This window comes from Euprymna scolopes, chromosome 46 (assembly GCF_053919585.1).
Source record: "Euprymna scolopes isolate OS-2025 chromosome 46, ASM5391958v1, whole genome shotgun sequence".
In the NCBI taxonomy this organism is placed as follows: Eukaryota; Metazoa; Mollusca; class Cephalopoda; order Sepiida; family Sepiolidae; genus Euprymna; species Euprymna scolopes.
In genome coordinates, this window is record NC_136527.1 from 121,135,098 (window position 1) to 121,145,949 (window position 10,852).

The window sequence follows — 10,852 nt, forward strand, 5'->3', positions numbered from 1 at the left end:
AGTGCCAATTAAAATAAGTACCTTTTTTTAAATATTTTTTTTATAATGACATCACCTTCAAATTAAGTTGTCTCTCTTTCATTGTCATATTTTCTTTACTTTACTTCAAATTAAGTTGTCTCTCTTTTATTGTCATATTTTCTTTACTTTTTTTTAATTATCGCAGTAATTGTCAATTTAAAAAAGCACCTTTTTTTATTCTTTTTTTTATAATGACATCACCTTCAAATTAAGTTGTCTCTCTTTTATTGTCATATTTTCTTTACTTGTTTTAATTATCGCTATAAGTGCAAATTTAAATAAGAACCTTTTGTTATTCTTTTTTTTATAATGACATCACCTTCAAATTAAGTTGTCTCTCTTTTATTGTCATATTTTCTTTACTTTTTTTAATTATCGCTATAAGTGCCAATTTTAATAAGAAACATTTTTTATTCTTTTTTTATTGTAATGACATCACGTTCAAATTAAGTTGTCTCTCTTTTATTGTCATATTTTCTTTACTCTTTTTTAATTATCGCTATAAGTGCCAATTTAAACAGGCACATTTTTTATTCTTTTTTTTATAATGACATCACCTTCAAATTAAGTTGTCTCTCTTTTATTGTCATATTTTCTTTACTTGTTTTTATTATCGCTATAAGTGCCAATTTTAATAAGCACCTTTTTTTTTTTTTATAATGACATCACCTTAAAATTAAGTTGTCTCTCTTTTATTGTCATATTTACTTTACTTTTTTTTAATTATCACTATGAGTGCCAATTTAAATAAGCACCTTTTTTTATTCTTTTTTTTTATAATGACATCACCTTCAAATTAAGTTGTCTCTCTTTTATTGTCATATTTTCTTTACTTTTTTTTAATTATCGCTATAAGTGCCAATTTAAATAAGCACCTTTTTTATTCTTTTTTTATAATGACATCACCTTCAAATTAAGTTGTCTCTCTTTTATTGTCATATTTTCTTTACTTTTTTTTAATTATCACTATAAGTGCCAATTTAAATAAGCACCTTTTTTTTAATTCTTTTTTTATAATGACATCACCTTCAAATTAAGTTGTCTCTCTTTTATTGTCATATTTTCTTTACTTTTTTTTAATTGTCGCTATAAGTGCCAATTGAAATAAGCACCCTTTTTTAATCTTTGTTTTATAATGACATTACCTTCAAATTAAGTTGTCTCCCTTTTATCGTCATATTTTCTTTACTTTTTTTGAATTATCGCTATAAGTGCCAATTTAAACACGCACCTTTTTTTTATTCTTTTTTTTATAATGACATCACCTTCAAATTAAGTTGTCTCTCTTTTATTGTAATATTTTCTTTACTTTTTTAATTATCGCTATAAGTGCCAATTTAAATAAGCACCTTTTATTATTCTTTTTTTTTATAATGACATCACCTTCAAATTAAGTTGTCTCTCTTTTATTGTCATATTTTCTTTACTTTTTTTTAATTATCGCTATAAGTGCCAATTTAAATAAGCACCTTTTTGTGTATTTTTTTTTATAATGACATCACCTTCAATTTAAGTTGTCTCTCTTTTATTGTCATATTTTCTTTACTTTTTTTTAATTATCACTATAAGTGCCAATTTAAATAAGCACCTTTTTTTAATTCTTTTTTTATAATGACATCACCTTCAAATTAAGTTGTCTCTCTTTTATTGTCATATTTTCTTTACTTTTTTTTATTATCGCTATAAGTGCCAATTTAAATAAGCACCCTTTTTTAATCTTTTTTTTATAATGACATCACCTTCAAATTAAGTTGTCTCTCTTTTATTGTCATAATCACTTTACTTTTTTTTAATTATCGCTATAAGTGCCAATGTAAATAAGCACCTTTTTTTTATTCTTTTTTTTATAATGAAATCACCTTCAAATTAAGTTGTCTCTCTTTTATTGTCATATTTTCTTTACTTTTTTTTAATGATCGCTATAAGTGCCAATTTAAATAAGCACCTTTTTTTTATTCTTTTTTTTGTAATGACATCACCTTCAAATTAAGTTGTCTCTCTTTTATTGTCATATTTTCTTTACTTTTTTTTAATTATCGCTATAAGTGCCAATTTAAATAAGCACCTTTTTTTTATTCTTTTTTTTTTTTAAATGACATCACCTTCAAATTAAGTTGTCTCTCTTTTATTGTCATATTTTCTTTACTATTTTTTAATTATCGTTATAAGTGCCAATTTGAACAGGCACTTTTTTTTTATTCTGTTTTTTGTAATGACATCACCTTCAAATTAAGTTGTCTCTCTTTTATTGTAATATTTTCTTTACTTTTTTTTAATTATCGCTATAAGTGCCAATTTAAATAAGCACCTGTTTTATTCTTTTTTTTATAATGACATCACCTTCAAATTAAGTTGTCTCTCTTTTATTGTCATATTTTCTTTACTTTTTTTTAATTATCACTATAAGTGCCAATTTAAATAAGCACCTTTTTTTATTCTTTTTTTTATAATGACATCACCTTCAAATTAAGTTGTCTCTCTTTTATTGTAATATTTTCTTTACTTTTTTTTAATTATCGCTATAAGTGCCAATTTAAATAAGCACCTTTTTTTTATTCTTTTTTTTATAATGACATCACCTTCAAATTAAGTTGTCTCTCTTTTATTGTCATAATCACTTTACTTTTTTTTAATTATCGCTATAAGTGCCAATGTAAATAAGCACCTTTTTTTTATTCTTTTTTTTATAATGACATCACCTTCAAATTAAGTTGTCTCTCTTTTATTGTCATATTTTCTTTACTTTTTTTTAATTATCGCTATAAGTGCCAATTTAAATAAGCACCTTTTTTTTTTTTTTTTTTAAATGACATCACCTTCAAATTAAGTTGTCTCTCTTTTATTGTCATTTTTTCTTTACTTTTTTTTAATTATCGCTATGAGTGCCAATTTAAATAAGCACCTTTTTGTGTATTTTTTTTATAATGACATCACCTTCAAATTAAGTTGTCTCTCTTTTATTGTCATATTTTCTTTACTCTTTTTTAATTATCACTATAAGTGCCAATTTAAATAAGCACCCTTTTTTAATCTTTTTTTTATAATGACATCACCTTCAAATTAAGTTGTCTCTCTTTTATTGTCATATTTTCTTTACTTTTTTTTAATTATCGCTATAAGTGCCAATTTAAATAAGCACCCTTTTTTAATCTTTTTTTTATAATGACATCACCTTCAAATTAAGTTGTCTCTCTTTTATTGTCATATTTTCTTTACTTTTTTTTAATTATCGCTATAAGTGCCAATTTAAATAAGCACCTTTTTTATTCTTTTTTTTTATAATGACATCACCTTCAAATTAAGTTGTCTCTCTTTTATTGTCATATTTTCTTTACTTTTTTTTAATTATCGCTATAAGTGCCAATTTAAATAAGCACCTTTTTTTAAATATTTTTTTTTATAATGACATCACCTTCAAATTAAGTTGTCTCTCTTTTATTGTCATATTTTCGTTTACTTTTTTTTAATTATCGCTATAAGTGCCAATGTAAATAAGCACCTTTTTTTTATTCTTTTTTTTATAATGACATCACCTTCAAATTAAGTTGTCTCTCTTTTATTGTCATATTTTCTTTACTTTTTTTAATTATCGCTATAAGTGCCAATTTAAATAAGCACTTTTTTTAATCTTTTTTTTATAATGACATCACCTTCAAATTAAGTTGTCTCTCTTTTATTGTCATATTTTCTTTACTTTTTTTTAATTATCACTATAAGTGCCAATTTAAATAAGCACCTTTTTTATTCTTTTTTTTTATAATGACATCACCTTCAAATTAAGTTGTCTCTCTTTTATTGTCATATTTTCTTTACTCTTTTTTAATTATCGCTATAAGTGCCAATTTAAATAAGCACCTTTTTTTATTCTTTTTTTTATAATGACATCACCTTCAAATTAAGTTGTCTCTCTTTTATTGTCATATTTTCTTTACTTTTTTTTAATTATCACTATAAGTGCCAATTTAAATAAGCACCTTTTTTATTCTTTTTTTTTATAATGACATCACCTTCAAATTAAGTTGTCTCTCTTTTATTGTCATATTTTCTTTACTTTTTTTTAATTATCGCTATAAGTGCCAATTTAAATAAGCACCTTTTTTATTCTTTTTTTTATAATGGCATCACATTCAAATTAAGTTGTCTCTCTTTTATTGTCATATTTTCTTTACTTTTTTTAATTATCGCTATAAGTGCCAATTTAAATAAGCACCTTTTTTTTATTCTTTTTTTTATAATGACATCACCTTCAAATTAAGTTGTCTCTCTTTTATTGTCATATTTTCTTTACTTTTTTTTAATTATCGCTATAAGTGCCAATTTAAATAAGCACCTTTTTTATTCTTTTTTTTATAATGGCATCACATTCAAATTAAGTTGTCTCTCTTTTATTGTCATATTTTCTTTACTTTTTTTTTAATTATCGCTATAAGTGCCAATTTAAACAAGCACCTTTTTTTAATCTTTTTTTTATAATGACATCACCTTCAAATGAGGTTGTCTCTCTTTTATTGTCATATTTTCTTTACTTTTTTTTAATTATCGCTATAAGTGCCAATTTAAATAAGCACCTTTTTGTGTATTCTTTTTATAATGACATCACCTTCACATTAAGTTGTGTCTCTTTTATTGTCATATTTTCTTTACTTTTTTTTAATTTTCGCTATAAGTGCCAATTTAAATAAGCACTTTTTTGTGTATTTTTGTTTATAATGACATCACCTTCAAATTAAGTTGTCTCTCTTTTATTGTCATATTTTGTTTACTTTTTTTTAATTATCACTATAAGTGCCAATTTAAATAAGCACCTTTTTTTATTCTTTTTTTTTATAATGACATCACCTTCAAATTAAGTTGTCTCTCTTTTATTGTCATATTTTCTTTACTTTTTTTTAATTATCGCTATAAGTGCCAATTTAAATAAGCACCTTTTTTATTCTTTTTTTTATAATGGCATCACATTCAAATTAAGTTGTCTCTCTTTTATTGTCATATTTTCTTTACTTTTTTTTAATTATCGCTATAAGTGCCAATTTAAATAAGCACCTTTTTTTTATTCTTTTTTTTATAATGACATCACCTTCAAATTAAGTTGTCTCTCTTTTATTGTCATATTTTCTTTACTTTTTTTTAATTATCGCTATAAGTGCCAATTTAAATAAGCACCTTTTTTTATTCTTTTTTTTTATAATGACATCACCTTCAAATTAAGTTGTCTCTCTTTTATTGTCATATTTTCTTTACTTTTTTTTAATTATCGCTATAAGTGCCAATTTAAATAAGCACCTTTTTTATTCTTTTTTTTATAATGGCATCACATTCAAATTAAGTTGTCTCTCTTTTATTGTCATATTTTCTTTACTTTTTTTTTAATTATCGCTATAAGTGCCAATTTAAACAAGCACCTTTTTTTAATCTTTTTTTTATAATGACATCACCTTCAAATGAGGTTGTCTCTCTTTTATTGTCATATTTTCTTTACTTTTTTTTAATTATCGCTATAAGTGCCAATTTAAATAAGCACCTTTTTGTGTATTCTTTTTATAATGACATCACCTTCAAATTAAGTTGTCTCTCTTTTATTGTCATATTTTCTTTACTTTTTTTTAATTTTCGCTATAAGTGCCAATTTAAATAAGCACTTTTTTGTGTATTTTTTTTTATAATGACATCACCTTCAAATTAAGTTGTCTCTCTTTTATTGTCATATTTTGTTTACTTTTTTTTAATTATCACTATAAGTGCCAATTTAAATAAGCACCTTTTTTTATTCTTTTTTTTTATAATGCCATCACCTTCAAATTAAGTTGTCTCTCTTTTATTGTCATATTTTCTTTACTTTTTTTTAATTATCGCTATAAGTGCCAATTTTAATAAGCACCTTTTTTATTCTTTTTTTTTATAATGACATCACCTTCAAATTAAGTTGTCTCTCTTTTATTGTCATATTTTCTTTACTTTTTTTTAATTACCGTTATAAGTGCCAATTTAAATAAGCACCTTTTTTTTAATCTTTTTTTTATAATGACATCACCTTCAAATTTAGTTGTCTCTCTTTTATTGTCATATTTTCTTTACTTTTTTAATTATCGCTATAAGTGCCAATTTAAATAAGCACCTTTTTTTAATCTTTTTTTTTTATAATGACATCACCTTCAATTTAAGTTGTCTCTCTTTTATTGTCATATTTTCTTTACTTTTTTTAATTAGTGCTATAAGTGCCAATTTAAATAAGCACCTTTTTGTGTTTTTTTTTTATAATGACATCACCTTCAAATTAAGTTGTCTCTCTTTTATTGTCATAGTTTCTTTACTTTTTTTTAATTATCGCTGTAAGTGCCAATTTAAATAAGCACCTTTTTTTTTATTCTTTTTTTTATAATGACATCACCTTCAAATTAAGTTGTCTCTCTTTTATTGTCATATTTTCTTTACTTTTTTTTAATTATCGCTATAAGTGCCAATTTAAATAAGCACCTTTTTGTGTATTTTTTTTTATAATGACATCACCTTCAATTTAAGTTGTCTCTCTTTTATTGTCATATTTTCTTTACTTTTTTAATTATCGCTATAAGGGCCAATTTAAATAAGCACCTTTTTTTTATTCTTTTTTTTATAATGACATCACCTTCAAATTAAGTTGTCTCTCTTTTATTGTCATATTTTCTTTACTTTTTTTAATTATCGCTATAAGTGCCAATTTAAATAAGCACCTTTTTTATTCTTTTTTTATAATGGCATCACCTTCAAATTAAGTTGTCTCTCTTTTATTGTCATATTTTCTTTACTTTTTTTTAATTATCGCTATAAGTGCCAATTTAAATAAGCACCTTTTTTTTATTCTTTTTTTTATAATGACATCACCTTCAAATTAAGTTGTCTCTCTTTTATTGTCATATTTTCTTTACTTTTTTTAATTATCGCTATAAGTGCCAATTTAAATAAGCACCTTTTTTTCATTCTTTTTTTTATAATGACATCACCTTCAAATTAAGTTGTCTCTCTTTTATTGTCATATTTTCTTTACTTTTTTTTAATTATCGCTATAAGTGCCAATTTAAATAAGCACCTTTTTTTTATTCTGGTTTTTATAATGACATCACCTTCAAATTAAGTTGTCTCTCTTTTATTGTCATATTTTCTTTACTTTTTTTTAATTATCGCTATAAGTGCCAATTTAAATAAGCACCTTTTTTTATTCTTTTTTTTTTATAATGACATCACCTTCAAATTAAGTTGTCTCTCTTTTATTGTCATATTTTCTTTACTTTTTTTTAATTACCGTTATAAGTGCCAATTTAAATAAGCACCTTTTTTTTAATCTTTTTTTTATAATGACATCACCTTCAAATTAAGTTGTCTCTCTTTTATTGTCATATTTTCTTTACTTTTTTAATTATCGCTATAAGTGCCAATTTAAATAAGCACCTTTTTTTAATCTTTTTTTTTAAAATGACATCACCTTCAATTTAAGTTGTCTCTCTTTTATTGTCATATTATCTTTACTTTTTTTTAATTATCACTATAAGTGCCAATTTAAATAAGCACCTTTTTTAATTCTTTTTTTATAATGACATCACCTTCAAATTAAGTTGTCTCTCTTTTATTGTCATATTTTCTTTACTTTTTTTTAATTATCGCTATAAGTGCCAATTTAAATAAGCACCTTTTTGTGTATTTTTTTTTATAATGACATCACCTTCAATTTAAGTTGTCTCTCTTTTATTGTCATATTTTCTTTACTTTTTTAATTATCGCTATAAGTGCCAATTTAAATAAGCACCTTTTTTTTATTCTTTTTTTTATAATGACATCACGTTCAAATTAAGTTGTCTCTCTTTTATTGTCATATTTTCTTTACTTTTTTTTAATTATCGCTATAAGTGCCAATTTAAATAAGCACCTTTTTTTTATTCTTTTTTTTATAATGACATCACGTTCAAATTAAGTTGTCTCTCTTTTATTGTCATATTTTCTTTACTTTTTTTTAATTATCGCTATAAGTGCCAATTTAAATAAGCACCTTTTTTTTATTCTTTTTTTTTTATAATGACATCACCTTCAAATTAAGTTGTCTCTCTTTTATTGTCATATTTTCTTTACTTTTTTTTAATTATCGCTATAAGTGCCAATTTAAATAAGCACCTTTTTTTTATTCTTTTTTTTTTATAATGACATCACCTTCAAATTAAGTTGTCTCTCTTTTATTGTCATATTTTCTTTACTTTTTTTTGATTATCGCTATAGGATTGGTTAGCGTTAGGGTAAGGGTTAGCTGTTTCTTTTTACATGCTTACTATTCCTTATATTCATGAAAAACCTCCTGGATAAAATGGATTCTAGGATAGGTAAGGGTTAGGGTTTGGCTTAGGGTTAGGGTTAGTTTTTTTTTACATGCTTGATATTCCTTATATTCATAAACACCCTCCTTTATAAAATTGTCTCTAGGATGGGTTAGGTTTAGGGTTTTGCTTAGTGTGAAGGTTGGGGTTAGGGTTAGGGTTAGGGTAAGCTTTTTATTTTTTACATGCTTATAATTCTTTGTATTCATGAACAACCGCCTCGATAAAATTGTCTCTAGGATGGTGTAGGTGTAGGCTTAGGGTTAGGGTTAGGGTAAGGGTTAGGGTCAGGGTTAGGGTTGGCTTCTTTTTTTTTACATGCTTATCGTCCTTATATTCATGGACAACCACCTTGATAAAATTGTCTCTAGGATGGGTTAGGGTTAGTGTTTTGCTTAGAGTTGAGGTTAGGGTTAGGGTTGGCTTTTTTTTAAAATGCTTACTATTCCTTATATTCATGAACAGCCTCCATGATATAATGGTCTCTAGGTTGGGGTAGGGTTAGGGTTAGGGTTAGCTTTTTTTTTTAAATGCGTATTATTCTTTATATTCATGAACAATCTTCTTGATAAAATTGATTCTAGGATGGGTTAGGGTAAGGGCTTTGCTTAGGGTTAGTGTAAGGGTTAGGGTTGAGGTTAGGGTTAGTTTTTTTTTACATGCTTAATATTCCTTATATTCATAAACAACCACCTTGATAAAATTGTCTCTAGGATGGGTTAGGGTTTTGCTTAGAGTAAAGGTTGGGGTTAGGGTTAGGGTTAGGGTTAGCTTTTTTTTACATGCTTACTATTCCTTATATTCATGAACAGCCTCCATGATATAATGGTCTCTAGGTTGGGGTAGGGTTAGGGTTAGGGTTAGGGTTAGCTTTTTATTTTTTACATGCTTAATATTCCTTATATTCATGAACAACCTTCTTGATAAACTTGTCTCTAGGATGGGGTAGGGAAAGGGTTAGGGTTAGGGTTAGCTTCTCTTTTTTTACATAGTTGATATAAATTATATTCATGAACAACCTCCTTGATAAAATTGTCTCTAGGATTTTTTTATTTTTTATTACATTTTCACCTCAAACAAAGCACATTGTCACTTTGGTGTAGGGGGCTACTATCAGGGGCAACAACTACTGGGGTACTATGTAGGTATTTGGGCAGCAAGATGTTGGTTCACGTTGCACTTTAACTTTTGCATCTCAGTACAGTTGGGGAAGCAGTGACCTGGAATGGAATTCCAATTCTAGCAGTTCTGGGGAAGAAACTATTGGAGTAGAAAGATTTTTTACATCTAGGGATCTCTACAGTGTGGGGGTGGGATTTTGCAGCCTGTCGGGTCTGTCGAGTGTTTCACATCGTGGGGGCACAAGTGCTTGCAGTTCATCAGAGCATTCACCATTAAAATACTTGTAGAACAGGCAGAGGGATGCAACGTTTCGACGATGGGACAGAGGCTGAAGCTTAGATGCCAGTTTAGGGCCTATCAGATGTGCGACTTTCTTTTGAACCCTGTCAAGGAGCGAGAGACTAGTAGCCGATGCACCAGCCCAAATATGACAGCAATACTCCATACATGGGCGAATGGTTGCCTTATAGAGGTACAGGATACTTTCGGGTGTTAGTAGCTTTCTAGCACGGTAGAGAGAGCCCACCTTCCTTGCAGCGGCCCTGGCAATGCCCTCGATGTAATTGTTCCAACTTATGTTTCCTGTGAACGTTAGGCCAAGGAGCTTGAAAGACGCACTCTCAGAAAAAGAGTCGTTGGCCATTGCTATAGGTGGTAGAGAATGTTTCTTGTAATTATTGAATGAAACTAGTTTAGTTTTGGCGGCATTGAACGTGACCATCCATTTTTGTCCCCATTCCACTACGTATTGGAGGTCATTCTCTAGTGTTTCTGCCATTACTTTAGATATATGTTCATTTCTTTTCCTGTCGTGCCTGCTATAGAGTGTGGTGTCATCAGTATATATACCCATCTAAGAGGCAATTTTGTCGGGGAGGTCATTTATGAATATCAGGAACAGTAGAGGTCCAAGGATAGATCCCTGGGGCACACCCGCATTTATATCATATTGTTTAGATGTACGACCGTCGAGGACAACCTGGATTTTTCTCTTATCTAAGAAGGATTTAATTATGTTAAGTATTCTACCAGTGATACCGTATGATCTAATCTTCCTGAGGAGACCCTCATGCCATACCCTGTCAAAAGCCTTAGATATATCTAGAGCTACCGCTCTGCCCTCTCCCGCTTTGTCCAGTGAATGGTATATGCGTCAGAGATTACAGTGAGGATGTCTTCAAGGGAGATAATACAAATCAGAGTTATGTACCTTTAGAAAACGAACATACATACACAAACTCTCTCTCTTTCTTTCTGTTGCGTCGTTGAAATATATATATATATATATATATATATATATATATATATATATACATATTTTATTTATTTTATGTGAGTAAATGAAGTAGTTATATATATATAACTTCTTC

The 10,852-nt window shown here is 26.9% G+C and overlaps 1 long non-coding RNA gene across 2 annotated transcripts in view; it reads right to left on the reverse strand.

Annotated features, from left to right (window-relative positions):
- Positions 1–3,870, reverse strand: part of LOC145271218 (uncharacterized) — a 44,247-nt gene extending 40,377 nt beyond the window's left edge. For both annotated transcript variants that reach the window (XR_013865757.1, XR_013865756.1), the window contains exon 1: positions 897–3,870. This is a non-coding gene — a long non-coding RNA (uncharacterized LOC145271218). The remainder of the gene's footprint in view (positions 1–896) is intronic.
- Between the last annotated feature and the right edge of the window lie 6,982 nt (positions 3,871–10,852).